The following is a 19,044-nucleotide window of genomic DNA, read 5'->3' as shown; positions in this document are numbered from 1 at the left end:
CATTTCTTCTCAGCAAGGGTCATTAGCCATTGGAAGGGGCTGCCCAGGGAGGTGGTGGAGTCACCATCTCTGGAGGGGTTTAAGAAAAGTCTGGACATGGCACTTAGTGCCCTGGTCTAGTTGCCATGGTGGTGTCAGGGCAATGGTTGGACTCGATGATCCCAGAGGGCTCTTCCAACCTGAGTGATTCTGTGATTCTGTATTCGTTACCATTCCTCTCAGTTCCTCCTCCTCTGCTCCACGGCTGGTTAGTGCTTTGCTAACTATTCAGCACCTTCTTCCCCTCCCTGGAGAGGGGACAGTCTGTGAGATGAAGCCCACGGTCCATGGAGCCACACCCCGATGTAGTGCCTTGTTCCCAGAGGGAGAGCGAGGCAGCTGTTCCCATTGCTGCCTGGCTGCCGGGCTCAGGAAGGTCCTTGCTGCCCGGTTGTCGGTCTCTGGAGAGGGGTAGCCGGCTGAAGGAAGGGCGCAGGAGAGGAGGTGAGGGCTGGCGCTGGGCTCCAGGCTGGGAGGGAGCCGTGGCGCTGGCGTCGGGGGGATGCTGGTGTTGACCTGCCTTCATCAGCCACGCGATCAGCCGCGTTCTGCTCTGCCCTTAATTCCTGCCGTTGGTAAAATTTGAGTCGTGCCAATGCGGTCGCGAGACTTAACTCACATTTATTACTCCTTTTGAAGGAGAAAAATGGCTCCATGAATACTATTTTTCGGAGAGATGGACTGATGGCACCCGAAACGCCTCAGCTCGGATGGGGTTTGCTGATGCCACCTTGCATTCTGCCCCACCACGGCTCCGACTGGCCCAGGACGGCTGAATTTCTGTGCCCATGTGGGTCGGCTTCTAGTTCTTGGCTCTGACTTCAGCCCTGACTCAGTCTTGCCCCCTGCAACCGGCGCAGGGCAGAGCCAAGAGCAGGTGGCAGGGCATCGGCTGAATCCATCACACAAATGGGAGATTTCCTGCGAGCACCAGTGAGCCTGGGCTGGAGCCAGGTTCTGCTGTTGATATTTTAATGACGGCAAACGCAATTAAGGATGAGAGAGAGGAGCATTAAATTAAATCAAGTATCAAAAGCTTGAAGATTCTTAGCTGATGGGGTCATAACCGCCTCTCGGGTTTCTGCGGGCGAGCGGCAGGTGTTGCCACATTGCCTTCCCCCCGCAGGGCTGTCCTCCTGTCCTCCTGTCCTCCTGTCCTCCTGTCCTTCTGCCCGGCTGCTGCCCGCCACGGCGGGGGCTGACCAACCCTGACCTTACGGCACACCGGCACCAACCGCAGGGGCACGGCACCAGGTAACCCCAGCTCCCCCAGCATCCCATCCCCTTGGGGAGGGGTATTTCGGTGTGGGCTGTCTCACTGCTGTCCCCACCAGGCTGAGCTTCATCCCAGCTGGCGATGGGACATCCAGTGACCGGCCGTGGGCATCGTCCCACAGCTGGGAAGCTCCAGTGATGCGCTGGGTGGGGTGTTAATGGTGCATCTCCATCAGTCCCCAGCGCTGTGGTAGTACCAGTGGCCAAACACACCCGACTCTTGCAGGGGCTGGGAGGGCCAAGGACACCCAGCGCCCAGCTGGAGCTGTCATGGCCCCATGGTGGCATCGTGTAGGGGAGTCACCAGTGGTCCCCAACGGCTGTGGGCTCTGCGGCTCGGCGTTTGCCGGACGCCACCGAGCACAGGGGTGCACCTTCGGGCACGGTGCCTCCGGGTCCACCCGTGCCGCATCGCCTGGACCTGCTCCTCGAGCCTTACCGGGGGCAAGGACAGCAATAAGGGGGTTTTGGTGGGCCCGTGCTAATGGCCAGGCTCCGCGCGCGAGGCGTGCTGAGCGTCGGGCTAGCGATTAGCAGCAGCGCTCCTAACGATGTCCCGTGGGCTCCTGTAACAGCCACCGCTCCTAGAGACTTTAAAGCTCCTTTTGTTAGGGACTAAAAGCGGCCTTAAAATAATCATTAAAAACGGAATTAAATTAATTTAAACGGGAGCCATTCAAAGGTGGCTTTCTTCTAGCCCTGACAGGTTTTCCATCTGGGTTTGCCTCACCTTAGGCGGGCTGGCCATGAGCCCGTATCCCTCAGACCCGCCCGGGGGAGGTTTCTTTGCCCACCACCAGCATCGCACCAGCCAGGAGCACCAGTTGCTCCAGCCCTGGCTTGTCCTTGCCTTCCCAGCATGGCAGCAGGACTGAGCTCCGGCTCTGCATGCACAACCCAATGCACAGGGCGACAAACGTGTCAGCCTGGTCCTGGGTTATTTTTTGCCCATTTCAGAAAATTACAGCACAACTGATGGATTTTCAGGCAAGAAGGGACCACAGCGACCAGTCAGGCTGACCTCCCGCATTCCACAGCCCACTGCCTTGGCAGAAAACTCATCGCTTATGCTCAAGTTGAAACATATTTTTTAGAAAGATACTCAGTCTCCATTAAAAGCCTTGGAGTGATGGAGATCCTGCTCCGTCCCCGGGGATTCATTCCAACGCTTAATTGCTCTGACTGTTAAAAATGTGCTTCTTACTTCTAATCTGGATTTGTCTTGTTTCGGCTTCCAACTAGGGATGTTGTAATGCCTTTTCCTGCTAGATTAAAGAGCCGTCTGCTATCAGAAATCTCTTCCCCATGCATATGCTTGTAGACCGTGAGCGAGTCACCTCTTGGTCTCCTCAATAAACTAAACAGCCGGAGCTTCTTCGCTCTGTCACTGTAATGCATATTTTCCACTGCCTTGACTCACTCCCAGCTCTTTTCTGAACCCTTTCCAAGTCCTCCTGCTCCGGTTGGAAGCGCAGATGAGAGCACTGAAGGCAGCATCCTTGCAGCGGGCTCCTCGTGCCATGTGGCCGGGTAACAGCAGCCCTCCCTCCTCCTTTGTGGATGCAGCCAAGGCTGACGCTCGTGTCCCGAGCCCCCGCGCGTGCTCGGCGCTGTGGCCTGCCAGGGAAGGCACGAGCAGGACGGGGCGGCTTCTCCGTGGATGCACGTGCACCCGCCAGGTTTGCAGGACCTGACTATTTCGGGGCCACCGAGGTGGAGGCAGGGATGCTCGGGGGAAGCTGGGCTGCACCACCAGCTCTGCTCAAGGCTCGGCTGCGTGGAGGGTGAGAGGGAGCCCAGCCACCCGTGTCCGCCCCCGTAACTCCCTCCTCACCCTGTCCTCTCTCACCTAGTTTCCCAAGTTTGGTGCTGAAACAAAGTGGGATTTATAAGGGCCAGGCGCAGCTCGGCGGGGTTTGGTAGGGGTGGCGGTGGGAACAGGGAGGGGAGAGGAAGGGCTGGCTGTCGTCCAGCTCGCCGTTAAAAGTCAGCGTGGTGGGATTCACCCCCCGGCTCATTAGTGCTGGGACTCTTGGAGCTGTTGGAGCTGTGAGAGCGGCTCCCTGCGAGATTAATCATCTGTGACCCATCCGGGCGGTGTTTCGGTCTCCGTGCCGAAGCCCACCCCGCTCCTGCTCCCTACCCGCGGAGCAGGCTCGGCTCCGACGCCGGCCAGAGGTCGGGGTGTCTCTTCCCTTCCGCGCAGCGGAGCGCGGGGCTGCGGCACGGACACGGAGCAGCGCGCTGATGGTTGCCAGCTGTGTTGCCTTAACATCTTCCCATTATCTCCGTCCTGCTGGCTAACCCCGGCTTGGGGGGGGCTCCGTCCTGACTTTGGCAGAGGAAGGATCTCCCTCCCAGGATGGAAAGTTGGCCGGGTGCTGGCTCGCTCTGCCCCGAACATCTGCTGCCGGCTTGGTGGGGAGCGGGGCTGCACGCTGGGGGTGTGCAGGAACACACACAGCCCAGCCGTGCCGTGCCGTGCCGTGCCATGTCACACCACGCTGAGGCACCGCGCAGCCCCTGGCCCAGCCGGAGCCCCCAGGAAATCTGCCCCCGGCACCTGCCCCAGCCCACGCTCCATGTGTGCCCATCGACTCCCGTGCGTTCCCACCACGCACCCATCTCTGCCCAGCCCCGCTGCAGGCACCGCTCACATGCACACACACGTGTGCACACACGCGCACCCCTCGCTGCTCACGCGCCCGCGCTGCTGCGGAGCAGAATTGGTCTCTGTGCACACAAACTGCTCTACATCAAAGCAGGAGCAGCCGGAGCCTTGGAGAAGCGCAAACAAAACCTGTTTTTGAAGCCGTTGGTGGGTGCGTGTATTTCCTCCCGTTACTTTCTCATGACTTGCTTCACCACGTGTGGACTGGGACCAGACTGAGAAGAGTGGAACTATGCCAAGAAAAGCCCTTTCTGCTTGATGCGGATGCCTGAAATGCAGAGGGGTTGAGTCTGTACACGGACAGCGGGGTGGCCTTTGCCAGGTTCACCTGGGACATCCCCCTCTTGCCTGGAAGGACCCAGGGGTTTGTCCCAGCCCCTTGGCAGGAGCCTGCTTACTGGGAACCGGTGCTCTCCAGATGAAACCTGAACCAGTCAAGGGAGGAATTAAGCCCCCGAGCTGGTGCTGGCCGATGAGCCGCAGCGCAGGGTGGGACGCGGAGCGGCCAGACCAGCAGGTCTGGATAAACCAGCAATGCCTTTGGCCACGGACCCACCGAGGAGGCCGGCTGGGTGCTGGTGGAGTGGGGTGGGAGCACGAGCAGTGTTATACCCCCGTGGGCAGCTGGGAGCTGCAGGGATGGGCATCGGCTACGTGGGGTGGCTCCTTGCTCTCTCTGCTGCAACGCACAGGGGGATTTTGTCTGGCAGTAATGCAATACGCTGCACAGAGCTGCAACACTTCTGGGGCTCGGGATGCTGCCTTGCAGGGATGCTGCCTCGCGGGGATGCTGCAGGGATGCTGCCTCGCAGGGATGCTGCCTCGCAGGGATGCCGCGTGCTCGTTGCCCTGTGTTGGGGAGCGGGGCCAGGCTGCAGCAGCCCCGGTGTCCTGCCCTGCGCTGCCCACACCATCCTGCTCCCTGCTTGCAGCGGGGATGAGAAAGCCGGAGCTCATGGAGCCAGCCCTGCCTCCGGACAGGGTGCTTTTGCTGGGGCAAGGCAGCAGGTCGGGGCTGCCGAGCTCCCCGCACAGCTCCCCGAATGCGGGGGCCACGGAGCAGCCGTGCAGCGGGAAGGAGCTGGGGGAGGCTGGGTGGAGGGGCCCTGCCAAAGTTGTAGCACGAGAGGGAAAAATGAGAGCCCCAAATAAATTGAGAACCTGAATGTCTCTTGCTGTTCAGGTTTCGTGAACATCCTTAACGGAAACACATGTGAAACGCGCTCTCTGTGGATCTACCCGAGAAGCCTTTTCCGTTTTTGCTGCGTTAGCAAACTGCAGACGACTGACTCTCTCCACCGTGAACTACTGAGCAGGGACCCTGGACTCGCTCCTCCATTTTCATTCAGAGCCTCTGCCAGCGTCATAAACCCAGTAAAACATTATGGCACTTTGCACCCACTGGGAAACCAAATGTATTTTAATGTATATTTAATAGATTTCAGGTCTTTCTGTTATTAAATTTGCTTTTCATTCGCCCCCTCCCCCTCTCTTTGGTGCATGAGACTCAATGGGAAATTTTAAGTGTATTAAACCAGCATCTCACAGAAACAAATCCAGATGGCCTGGTACAAATCAGGAAAAAAATCGCATCAGAATCTATTAGAATCTCAGCCCAAATGCAATGCACATTTCACCAGGCAGAGACCGCCCCGTTACTCAGCTCCTTGCTACATGACAGCCAGGAAACATGTGCTTTCTTCTCCGGGCTTCTCGGGAAGGTGATGGATCTGACAGCCCGGAGGCTGCGTGCCAGATCCCCCTTCGGTGTGCGCTGCTGGAAATAGGCACTGAAGGGACTGGGGTCAACTGGGGTGTTCTGGTTTTTGCTTGCTCTTACTGGGAGCTGAACCCAACCCTCCAGCTCTGGCTCCCTCAGAGGGGAAGGGACGGTGCAAACCTGGTCCCGCAGCGTGATGCCCCAGGGACTCTTCTTCCCTCTGGATCCGGAGCAGGACCAACCTGCCGTGAGCAGGGCCACCTTCAGCTTGCTCAGAGCCCCGTCCAACCTGACCTTGAATGTTTCAGGGATGGGGCATCTCCCACCTCCACCTGTTGGGGTTGGGGATGGGTGGGAATCGCCATCCTGCCCAGGTCTCTGCTGCCAGCAGCAGATGCTCGGCAGGTCCCCCCGGCCATCGCCTGCCAGCACACGTGTCCCAGGAGCGAGGGTCCCCCGGGGAGGACGGGATTGCTTGCAGATGCTTTGCGAGGCAAATACAACCACCACTCCCCAGTAACTCATTTTCCACGCTTTATTAATGTTTCAGACCACAGCTCCTTCCCTTCTGGTGAGGAAGGACAGCCCAGGTGACCAGCTGACCATGGATGGCTGTCCTTTCCTCTGGAGCAAGCGCTGGCAGCCGGCGGGTCGCAGAGCAGGAGGAGCGGGGACGAGGGCAGGGTTATTTATTCCATCTGCAGTGACATTTCGGAAGCGCTCCTCGGGGGAGTTTCCCCCCGTCTCCGTGCCCGTCCCTCCAACGCGCTCAGCCAGGCTCCCTGCACGCCCCGGCTCTGTTTGTCTTCAGTTAATATTCAAGCAAACAGAATGAGTTATGAGGAGGAATGTCCATGGAAACAGTGAATTTTAAGGCACTCTTGTAAAATATTCATAGAAAGCAAATTTTGAATTAATACAGAATGTGTGCACTGAAGACCCAGTGCTAAGAGTCATCTACTCAGGGAAGGGAAATAATCCCATATGACCTATACGGCCAATAAAGCAGCTTGACTTTTGAATTCTTGCAGTAAACTGCCTGTGAACAAGACACAGGCCAAGAATTATTTGCAGAAATTATTCATTAAGGGCCTAATCCAAAACCCAGCGAAGTCAGTGGAAAGATTCCCCCTATGTTAGGCCCCAAATAATTCTGGATAATGAATACATTTGAGAAAACAGTGATCCTTTCCCGGATAACTCAACAACCAGAAAAAAAAGAAGCAAACTCCACCGAGCAAAGTTACAGGCTGTAAATAACAGCCCCCGCCGCATCTGCTCCTCCCCAGCCGCGGGAGATGTGTCGGGCGCTGTGGGATGTTCAACATCCCCTTCCCCGCGTCTGCAGCTCTGATGGGGATGGGGACCAGCAGGGGACGACGCCAGCCTGGCCCTATGCATCCCCGTCCACAGCGTCCCACGGGGCTCCTGAGAAAGGCAGGTCATGGAAATCACAGAATCACAGAGTCAATCAGGTTGGAAGAGCCCTCTGGGATCATCGAGTCCAACCATTGCCCTGACACCACCATGGCAACTAGACCAGGGCACTAAGTGCCATGTCCAGGCTTTTCTTAAACCCCTCCAGAGATGGTGACTCCACCACCTCCCTGGGCAGCCCCTTCCAATGCCTAATGACCCTTGCTGAGAAGAAATGCTTCCTAATGTCCAACCTGAACCTCCCCTGGCGAAGCTTGAGGCTGTGTCCTCTTGTCCTATCGCTGGTTGCCTGGGAGAAGAGGCCGACTCCCACTGTGCTACAACCTCCCTTCAGGTAGTTGTAGACTGCACTAAGGTCACCTCTGAGCCTCCTCTTCTCCAGGCTAAACACCGCCAGCTCCCTCAGCTGTTCCTTGTAGGTCAGACCCTCCAGACCCTTCCCCAGCTTGGTCGCCCTCCTCTGGACTCACTCCAACACCTCAACATCTCTCTTGAAGTGCGGGGCCCAGAACTGGAAATAGGATCAGGCCAAATCCTGCGTGCTCGCTGCTCTCCCTAGCACACAGCTCATCCCTTCCCAAGTAAATCAGGCTGAAGAGATCTTTATTTGTTGTGGCTTCTCCAAGTATCTAATTGCAAAGTACCCTGGGAGAGTCAGGAGGAACAGTATGGCAACAAAATATATTATTACTGTTATTGTTGTTATTATTATTGTTGTTATTATTATCGCTGTTATTATTATTGTTACTATTCCTATTATAACGTGGCAGTAATTCCATCAACAGATCATGGGGACACCGTAAAACAGAAGAGCAAGGCTTGCCATCGCCCGAGGCCCTCGGCGCCGCAACGACACAATTAATAGCAGTACATTTTTATTGCCACATTTAATACTATACATTAAGCCCCACAAATCTCACCGCATTATTAAATGCCGCTTTTTATCCTGCTTCGGTTTTGTGTTTGTTTGTTGTTTGGGATGATGCTGGTGGCTGGAGAAGTTTGTTTCGCCTCTGAAAACTGCGTCACATCTCCTGCAGTGATGGAGGGGAACGTACCCGGGGCTGAAAGCTGCCGTGGTGGTGGGAGGTGGAGGGGATCGTTCCCAAATTGTTCCAGCGGGACGGATTCGGGGCCAGCCGGGATCCTCGAGCAGGGAACCGGAGACACGGGACCGGCCGCACCGCGGGGACCGGCGGGGGAAACAGCTTAAAACACCCCCCCCGAGCCAACACCGTGCTGTTTGTAAGCTATCCCTATAAACCATATCTGCCTTCAATATCAGTGTAATGGGAAGCCAGTGTCAGGGAGTGTGACCCCCCGTCCATCTGGATGCAATTCCGCCCTAACATCTGAAAATCAAATACATATTTTTGAAGCCTATCAGACAGAAAGGGCTCTCTTTTTTTTTTCTCTCTTCTCCCTCAGCGTGTGCACGTCTCTGATGTGCGCGCACGTTAATGGGGTTATTGTGGTGAGGGTGTGACGGCACCGCTCGCAGGGGACCGAGCCGCCTTCCCCCGTCTGGGTCAGCCTCGCGCCTCGGCTCCCCCCACCGCCGAGGCACTTCTGGGTTCACAACCAGGGCAAGGCACCCCTCCGGCTCTCCTTGGGACCCTGGGCTGGGGAAGGTTTCCTTTATTTCACTTGAGGTCATGGATACGCAGCGAGGGTGGAAATTCACGTCCGGAGACTCCCTTGTGCTCAGTATAGCTCGGAAAATGCGGAGGAAGAGCTGTTGCAGCGCGGGGTTGGCAGCCCTCCCCGCTCCCCTGCCAGCGCTGCCGCGGGTTTATGGGATCTCACGCGTTCGGGCGCTCACAGAAATACGGTTTCCTCGCAGCGCCTGAGCAGAGGAGAGCCGGGAGGAGCGAGGCGAGTGTCTGCAGAAAGGCTGAGCCAGTGCCCCGCCAACCCGGGCACGGCGCAGGCACCACGTGGCCCGTGGCAGGCGGCCAACCCAAACGCCATGGTACATGAACTACAAGTAAACACAGCTTGAGTTTCACATGTCAAATATGCTCAACAAACTGCTGGCGGATAATCTACAGGCCAAGAAACCAGACATAAAAAGTAGATGATGAATCAGTTGCAACGATGAATAAATTAGGAACTGTAACCGTTTGTCCATAGGCGGCTCGGAGAGGATGGGGAGGAAAATCCCAGCACACACACGACTCGCTGCCGGTTATTTGCCCAGAGCTCACTTTTCCTCCTGGCAAAACTCATCCCTTGTGGCCCCGAGGGCTGGGGCAGGCTGCGTGCTTCCTCTTCAGGGCTTTGGATCAGTGAGAAATAGTTTGTGCTCAAGTAGTGCCGAGTCAGTAGGACCCGCTGCACCCCGTGCAGAGCCCTGCCAGTGGCTGCCCACCCAGGCGGCATCGCTGTGGCCACGAGCAGCACGAATGATGCTGCTCTCACCCCTTCCCCATCCCTTTTCTTGGCTGATCTCATTTCATCCTGGTGCGACTCAGGGTGATGGGTTGGTGTGGTTCCGGGTTGGGCAGTGCTGGTGGGGTTGCTTGCCAAGAGGCCAGTGGGAGGGAGGCAGAGGATGCACCCGATGCTCTCCTACCCAACGCTCTCCCACCCAACGTTCTCCCACCCAACACTCTCCCACCCAACGTTCTCCCACCCAACGCTCTCCCACCCAACTCTCTCCCACTTGATGCCCTCCCACCCAACGCTCTCCTACCCAACGCTCTCCCACCTGACACTCTCCCATCCAATGCTCTCCCATCCAATGCTCTCCCACCCAATGCCCTCCCACCCAACGCTCTCCCACGCCAGGATGATGTTTCCAGCCCCCTGTTGATTTAATTGGCCGGAGCTCCACATGGCAGCTGGAAAGCAAAGTTCCCATCTTCCAAACTCAAACAGGAAGATTCATTAACCGTAAAAATATACAGAGCCCCAGCCCTTCAAAAGCCTGCAATTTATTTTACTCAAGGCAGCCAAACTTTATATAATCTGAGATGAATGCAGGGATCAGGGAGCAGGCGAGGAGGAAGGGGGCCGAGAGCGAGTGCAGGGGACGGTGGTGGGGACGGAGGTGGAAGGGGAGGAGGAAGGCGGCTATTAATGAAAGAACAGGCACTGGGGGAGCGGGGAAGAAGGGGGCTGTCCAGGAGGACAGCTAACGTGGGGGCAACGCTGAATGATTGATGAGCAGGCGAGCCGAGCAATCAACATGCCACTTTATCCAGCCAACAAACCTGGAGCCGTTGGTATTTATACAGGCCCCAGCGTGATTATTATTGTAAGGGAGATTTCTCTAATCAAAACTCCAAAATTACACACAGGCCTTTCTGATTAATATTCCATGATAACAGCAATGGGGCACATCTGGCAAAGGAGCCACGATTTTTTACACTCCCAGTGTCCATTTATTTGCCTGACGGAAGAATAACAAACGCCTCCCCCAGCGCCGCCGGTGCACCCCGGGGTGGCAGGTTCCCATCATGTTGTGCCCAACTGGCACAATCCTTCTGCTCCGGGCCCAGAGTGGTGCCGTGGTGGGGCCGTGCCATCCCCGGCGTCGGGAAGCTTCTGTTGAGCCGCTCCACTTACCCCTGCTGCGACGCCACCGATGTTAGTGTGATTTTTTTTTATTCTTGGAAATCAGGATGGAAACTGCCTAACCTCGTGTTATAAAAAACAACAAATCCGTGCAAGGCGGCAGGGCAAGGAAATTCCACCCGGGCTTTCGGCGCCGCGAGCTCCGCTCTCCGGCTTTGCAGTACGGGCAGGGACGTGAGGGCTGGTGACAGCCTTCGCCTGGCGTCACACGGCTGTTGAGGGGTGATTCCTCTTACCCGATGCAGACGGCGGGGCTGGGGCTGGCTTCTGCCCCAGCGTGGCTGCTGAGGGGTGGCCCCACTCACGCACCCCCTTCCCGGATCTGGATCCTCACCCTCCTCCTCACAGCCAGCGGGATGTCAGGCTTGATTTGGGCACGATGCGCTCACCGAGAGGAACTGATGACCGGCTCCTGGCTATCTCATAATGAGAGGTACTTTTATTTTTCAGAGGGATCCGTAAGCAGCTCAGGCTGGAAAATGGTAATACCCTCCCTCGTGATCATAGAATCATAGAATGGTTTGGGTTGGAAGGGACCCTAAAGCCCATCTAGTTCCAACCCCCCTGCCACGGGCAGGGACACCTTCCACCAGACCAGGTTGCTCCAAGCCCCATCCAACCTGGCCTTGGACACTGCCAGGGAGGGGGCAGCCACAGCTGCTCTGGGCAACCTGGGCCAGGGTCTCACCACCCTCACAGCAAAGAATTTCTTCCTAATATCTAACCTAAATCTCCCCTCTTTCAGTTTAAAACCGTTCCCCCTCGTCCTATCACTCCATGCCCTTGTAAAAAGCCCCTCTCCAGCTTTCCTGTAGCCCCTTCAGGCACTGGAAGGTGCTAGAAGGTCTCCCCGGAGCCTTCTCCAGGCTGACCAGCCCCGGCTCTCTCAGCCTGTCTCCAGAGCAGAGGGGCTCCAGCCCTCTGAGCATCTCCATGGCCTCCTCTGGCCTCACTCCAACAGCTCCATGCCCTTCTTCTGCTGCCCTCCCTCGTGCTGCTGTGCCAGGGAGGGCCCTTCGGGCTGGGAAGTGCAAGCGCTCTGCTGAGCTACTGAAAACTGAGGGTAAATGACAAGCGGTGCTTGTGCAAACCCTGCCCAGCCCGCACGCCTCGCGCGTGTCTGTCGGAGCAGCTCCGGGCAGGTCCTGGCACGAAACCTGCCCATGCACGGCACCGGGCCACGGGGGAACGTGCATCAAAGGCGAGATGTTCTTTTATACCCCTAAGAAGGGCAGACGGGAGAGGAGTCTTGTTTTTTTCCGAATGGAGGGATAAACCAGCTCCTTTATTCTCTGAGCAGCAGCAGCGCGGTGGCACGAGCAGCGCTGGAAACGCCTGTGGGGGAGAGCATGCTCATGGGAATCGGGTGTAATGGGAATCTCACACGATTTCCAGCTCAGCTGCGAAGCTTAAATGGGCTTAGGAGAAGCTTTGGATGAGAACTGCTGCATTTGGATGCTTTAACCAAAGGTCCAGAGGCTTCCTTGGCGCGGGGCTCGAGGTCTGAGTTTCACGTGGAGCAAGGAGAGCCTGATAAGGGCCCGGAGGACGCCAGGAGGATGGGGTCCAAGCGGGTTTCTGCGCAAGGCTGGGATTAAAATCTGTGGGGCCAAGAGAAAGACGTGAGAAATGCCATCAGAAATTCCCAGTTACTTCATGGACATCAAGGGCAAGTGATGGTGCTTTTGGGTGCTCGCTGGCCTCAGCAGCCTGAGACCATGAAGCCCCTGGTCCGTTCACCCCCTCCGCTGTCCCCCTCCCCAAAAGCCGTGGTTGGGGTAGCTCGGGGAGAGCTGGGACGCCGCGGGGCCTGGTGTGTTGGGGCAGAGCAGGGGCTCCATAGGTCTGTCCTGTCTCTGGTTTCCACGTTGCGGCCAAGTTTGGCTCGGAGCCGAGTTACCTGGAGCTGATCCGCAGCCAGCACACAGGTTATGCATTATCGGAGATTTATGAGGCATGATTTATGGGGCCGGTTGCTGCGCTGGTGTTATATACCCTGACTGAGGAGTCCAATTTTATGCATAAACTCTATTCTTGGATCACTGTACCTCCAGAAATAGCGGCTTTAGAAAAAAACACACTTTCCAGTCACCCTGTTCCCAGGGCTGGGGAGCGGAACAGGGTCTGGTTTGGTGCCATCTCATGGGCTTCGGTGCCAGGAGGGATCTCCCACAGCTCTGCAGCCTGAGCAGCCTCACTGGTGGGGTGGACCCTGGTCTCCAGACAGCGAGCCTGGTCCCCAGAGCCCTCCTTCCCGAACAGAACACCCCGCGGGCTGCAGTCGCTTTGGGGTGCTGCACGGCTGGCCAGGGTGGAGGTGGCAACGGCTGTGGCGAGCGGCTCGTCCCCAGATCCCATCTCCTGCTGCTCTCCCGCAGCTGCCCCCGAGCGGAAAGCAAATCCATGGGGGAAAGGGCCAAGGACCGCGCGGGTCCCTGACGGACACGGACCATCTGTCCCCTCCGTCCTTGACATTCCAGCAGAGCCGCTCGCCGCTCTCCGGCTGTGACCCGCTGGCAATGTCGCTCGCCCTGCAGCCCGTTAGGAAACACGCCACGGCCCTGGGGACGCAGCTGCTCCCTGTGCCGGGGTGGGACAGAACAACCCCACACCTGCCTGCGCTTGCTTTCGTCCCGCAGCCGAGGTTGTGCTGGCAGCGTGGCTCCGGGCTCAGGGCCGGAGGGGCATTGCCACCTGGCTCCCATCGGGAGGGCTCCTCGCTCCGGAAAAGGGCTGTGGCATTCAGCCGCTCGTGCCAACTATCCCGCCGGGTCTCCATTAGCCTGCACAAAACAAACCCTCCCCGTCCCGCGCCCCGACAGCCCAGCAATCCTCTCTCAGAGGTGCCATCCCCAAGGCCCCCGTTACGGTATTCAGAGCAGAAAAGCAGCTCCCGGGCTGTAAGGGTTTCCTCTCGGGCTGCTCCACCATCAGCTCTCTGCTCCTGGGGAAACAAATCAAGTAGCAAACCACTGAGGTTTGCTGCCTGGCTGCCCGCCCCACTGCTCCCCAGGTAAGTGTTGCTGTAATAGGATTTGGTCCACATCCCCAGAAACCCCTCTGAAGAGGATGTGGGGTTTTCAGCGCGTTAACTCCTTCATGCACCAGAGAGGGTGAAACCCCACCACGGCCACATCAAGCCCAAGAGCCTTGGCCAGGACGCTGCAGCTGCGGAAAGCAGCTGGGGGGTTTTGGAGATGGAGGAAGAGGAAGGCTTTCCTTGGGGGGAGAGAAAGGACATGGGGAAAATCATCCCCAGCAGCTGTGGGGAGCGAAGCCTGCGCCCCAGAGACCACCAGCTTCTCCCCCTTGAGGGCACCCAGGGCTCTGCCCAGGTCCGGTGCCCTGCGTGCGCCAGGCTCTGCCCCCCGCACAGCCCTTGGCTGCCCATGCCCAGCTCTCCGAAGCCCCCTGACCCTTTCTACGTGTCCCTTTTCTCATCCCATTGCAGGAGCCATCGTTTAACAGCTGAAAATACCAGATTGGATCCCTTAAGCCAGAGGATTGAATCTGAGAATGAATTGCCTCTCGCACAGAGGGGCTTTCGGCACGCCTGCACGCGTGGCTCTCTGCCTGCGGGCTTTGCTGGTTTGGCTGGGAGAGCGCCCAGTGCAGAGGGCTGGTGGCACCTCACTCCAAGCAGGGAGCACCCATGGCAGCGCAACCACCGTGTCTGGGGACTGTGGAAGTGCAGGGAAGCAGAGATCTCACCTGCCGATGGGTACGGAGGTGGGAAAGTGGTGTGAGAGCAGACGTGGGTGTTCAGGGCTCCCCAGCCCGCAGCAGGATGGCTCCCCTCCCACCCAGCCCTGCACCCCCTCCCAGAGCATCCCTGCACCCCCTCCCAGAGCATTCCTGCACCCCCTCCCAGCCAGCCCTGCATCCCCTCCCAGAGCATCCCTGCATCCCCTCCCAGAGCATCCCTGCACCCCCTCCCACCCAGCCCTGCACCCCCTCCCAGAGCATCCCTGCTTTGGGCTTGGGAAAGGGCAGCTTCCTAATGGCTTGTGTTTATCCCAAACAGCCGGGACTTGCCTTCATGCCAAGCTAGGGGTTATTTGAGGCTGCTGTCTTGTTCATCAGATCCTCATGTTCCATTAAAAAAAAAGAAAATAAAACTTCCTCCGAATCAGAATAACAACAGGCTGTAACGTCTTATGAGAAAACCCCTCCGTGTGTGAAGCCGTGATACCCAGCGTGGGGCACCCTGTGCTCTCAGCCGAGTCACTTCCAAGCTCTGGGTGCCCAACTGCAGGGGGATGCCCAAGGGGCACTGGGTCCTGCACCGGGTCCCGCTGTGTCCCCGTGGGGGCTGCGCCATGGCCACCCTCTCCCCAGTCTCCCTGCTGTGGTGGTTATTCTTGTGCAGGGGGACGGGAGCAGCCCAGGACAGGCTGCAGGGGGGGTGACTGGGTGCTGTTGAGGGGTCCCATCCATGCAGACAAAGCCATTGGTCTCTGAAGTGGCCATCTGCTGTGGGGCACGGGGCTGTGGGACCCCGGGGCTGCTGGGCCCCCAGACTGGGGCGACTGGAATTGGGGGAAGATTCACAGCACAAAGACTGAGACCATAAAGGGAGCTGAGGAAACTCATAAGGAGGTGTAAATTGGAACAATATGGGCTGTGTCGTGTCCTGATTTGGCTTCGGGGAATTAAGAGCTAATCTTTTCCCTGAGACTGGGATTGCTGGAGTCGTGCGTGCAGCACACGAGGGAGTTTGTGACCTGCGAGTAAACCAGCGAGTGCCAACGCAGGAGACGCAGGACTGAGACTTCAGACGATGGTTTTTACATTTGGTCTTTCTGTGGTTATTGAGGTGCGTGTTTAAAGCAACAGCCTCCTCCTGCAGAGCTGCTTTTTTAATAACGGGTCCCCGTGAGCGCTCAGCTGAGAGCAATAGGTTACAAGTCGGTGACAGTGGGTTGGAAATGGGTGGCAGCAGGTTGTAAACTGGAGGCATGTGTAAAAGGAATTCCTGCTTGGCAATGGGGGAACTGGAAGCGGAGGGGAAGGAGCTGTGGGCGATGCTCCTGCCTCCTGCCGCTGAACTAATGTGGGATTTTGGTTCCTGGGAGAGAAATTTGCCTCCCTGCCTGCATGGCATGGGCATGTGAAATGGGAGTGAACACGTATGTGCGCTTACACCCGTGTACACACACAAAGACATTTAGAAACTCCAAACCTCACTGAAAACTTGGCGTTATAATGATCTAACACACCAATACAACATGGCCTCCATCCATCTGAATGCTCTTCAGGGAAATTTGGGTTGAGGATAGCTTTTTTATTTGCTTTTTCCCAAAGCTTTCTGTTACTGCTCCCACTAAGGGCTCCGCCGCCCGTGCCCCGGCCGGGGGCTGCCCGCTGCACCCCCTCACCCCCCGGTGGGGCTCCGTGCCAGCTGGGCAAAGAACAGCAAGGAAAAAAAGAGAGAAAGCAAAAGCCAGCACCGTGCCGTCCGTGCGGGCGTTATTTGCTGCTTGCAACGGAAAATACACCCCCACGTCCCTGCGCACACCGGGTCTGAGCAGCAGCGGGAGGAGGAGGAGCAGGAGGAGGAGCAGGAGGAGGAGGAGAAGGAGGAGGAGGAGCAGGAGAAGGAGGAGAAGGAGGAGAAGGAGGGCTCGGCGCAGCCATGGCTCCCCAGCCCCGGGCGCACGCCGCAGCCCCGCACCCCGTGGCCAGCCCCGCTCCCGGTGCCCGCGGGGCTCTGGGCAGGGGCCAGCCCGGCCGCCCCCAAGCCCCCCGGTTATAGGGGCACGGAAGGGCCCTCCCTGGGAATAAAACCCTCCCCTGCAAGGCACCGGGTGCCACGTGCTCCCGAGCCCCCGTCCAAAGGGGGCATGGGATGAGTGTGATCGGGCTGTGCGGGGTGCTGGGCAGCCCCCCGGGAGGTGCTGGTTGGGGGGTGTTGGGTGCTGGGCAGCCCCCTGGGGAGGTGCTGGGGTGCTGGGCAGCCCCCCCAGAGGTGCTGGTTGGGGGGTGCTGGGGTGCTGGGCAGCTCCCTGGGGAGGTGCTGGCTGGGGGGTGTTGGGTGCTGGGCAGCCCCCCCAGAGGTGCTGGCTGGGGGGTGCTGGGGTGCTGGGCAGCCCCCTGGGGAGGTGCTGGGGTGCTGGGCAGCCCCCTGGGGAGATGCTGGCTGGGTGGTGTTGGTTGCTGGGCAGCCCCCCCGGACGTGCTGGCGCTGGGGTGCTGGGCAGCCCCCAGGGAGGTGCTGGCTGGGGGGTGTTGGGTGCTGGGCAGCCCCTGGGGAGGTGCTGGCTGGGGGGTGTTGGGTGCTGGGCAGCCCCCCCGGAGGTGCTGGTCGCGGGGCGCAGGAGCGGCTCCGGCGGTGCCAGCTGACAGCAGCGCGGCCGTGCCTGCCAGCCCGGATTGTTTCAGCCCAGCGCCCACACAAGTGGCTTTGCTAAAGCTGCAAGTCGATCTCATGGAAGGAAATTGAATTGTCGTCGGGGCCGGGTTTTATCTGGGCTTTGGGCTCCGCTGCCTGGCTCGGCCTATTAACGGTTGCTCGTCTGATTGCAGCCACAGCTTGGGGTGAGAGGTCAGGTTTAAATCATGCCTCTTGCCTTTCTCGTCGGAAAGAGTGTCGCTGGGGGGTTGGAGGGGTGTGGGAGGAGTCGGGGAGGGTGGGGGGTGGTGGATGAGCCCCCACAGGGCACTGCGGGGTGAGCTGGGGGCTGCTAAAGGGGAGCCCGGCAAGGGCAGCAGCTTCTCCAGACAGCAAAGCCTCGCTGGTCATGGGAGCTCACGGGTGCCCTGTGGCCAGAGGGAGCCCAGGAGGTGCAGAGGGTCACTGCAGGTCCAAAGGTCTTTGCCACGATGTCCCCATCCAAACCACCCCGACGGCCAGAGGGAAGCCAAGGAAGGTCAGCTTCCATTGCCAGAGGAGTGGGACTTTACTGTCAGCTCCAACCCAGAAGAGTGGGGCTGGAGAGGGGGACCCGCAGGCCCCCAGATGGCTCAGGTGCTCTATCAGCCCCTCCTTGGCAGGGCTGGGGGCCTGGGGGCCCTGCTACTTTTACTCCAAAAAAAAAGAAAAAGGGAAAGGGGATGCCAAAAGTGACCTTTCTCCTATAATCACAGGACTCCAGGAGCTGGAGATTTAAGGTAATATATAAATATAGAGAGAAGGTGCTCACTGGTGTCATTAAGCTGCCTAAACCAAAGCGTGTGGGAGATTCCTCCAGTGCTTTTGGGAAGCTGTGACTGCTGGGGCTGGCCACCATCACCCCCGCAGGGAGGGGACGGCACGGCTGGTGAGCGCAGCTTGTTAGTGCCGGTGCAGCCCGGCCGTCCCCCTCCCGTCCCCCCAGTGCCCCTGGGTTAAGATTCTTTAATGACCTTAATCACCAGTTCATTTACAGCAGCCACTTTCCCCGCTGCCGCCCTCCCCCAGCATGGGAATAACATCTGCTACCCAACACTGCCCCTATAAACCGCTCCTATTTCACATCACAAAAAATATACAGGGCATTAAAGTAGGTATGTTTTATAGGGGAACTGTCAGGCAGCTTAAATCCAGGCTCTGACCTACTTAAAAGTTGTCCTAATCAGGGGAGGCATGTGTGTGTGCGCCGAGTTCCCGTCTCCGCTTCCATGTGTCACCCCGGTGCTCAGGAATGGGAATGGAAATGATTTACAGAGCGGAGGAGTCACAGCTGGGGAGGCAGGAGAGCGGTGCGGTGCGTCTGCGGTGCGCGGGTGCGGGCAGGGCGGTGGGCAGGGCAGTGGGCAGGGTGCCATCCAGGCACCTCCATCCCATCCTACCCCATCCCATCCTATCCCCATCCCCATCCCCATCCCCATCCCCATCCCCATCTCCATCTCCATCTCCATCCCCATCCCCATCCCCATCCCCATCCCCATCTCCATCCCCATCTCCATCCCCATCTCCATCTCCATCTCCATCTCCATCTCCATCTCCATCTCCATCTCCATCCCCATCCCCATCCCCATCCCCATCCCCATTCCCCATCCCCATCCCCAACCCCATCCCCATCCCACCCCATCCCCATCCCCATCCCACCTCATCCCATCCCACCCCACCCCATCCCCACCCCATCCCACCCCATCCCAGGTGTGTCCTTGCCCTCAGGAGCACCCCGACACCCACATCCCCAAGCGGTGCTGAGGGGCTTTGTGCACCTCTGCTCTGATGGGGCAGGTTGGTGCGTGCCACCAGCCATGCCTCCCTGGCACGGGCGATGCGCTGGCTCCAGCGCGTCTCGGAGCTGGGACCCCCCCGTCCCCCGCCTGCCCCCAGCCCCTGCGCCTTGGCGTGCGACGGGCAGGGTGAGCAAACGCTGACACAGCCCCGCTG

The sequence above is a fragment of the Nyctibius grandis genome, chromosome 13 (assembly GCF_013368605.1).
Source record: "Nyctibius grandis isolate bNycGra1 chromosome 13, bNycGra1.pri, whole genome shotgun sequence".
NCBI lineage: Eukaryota > Metazoa > Chordata > Aves > Nyctibiiformes > Nyctibiidae > Nyctibius > Nyctibius grandis.
This window is presented reverse-complemented; position numbering follows the sequence as displayed.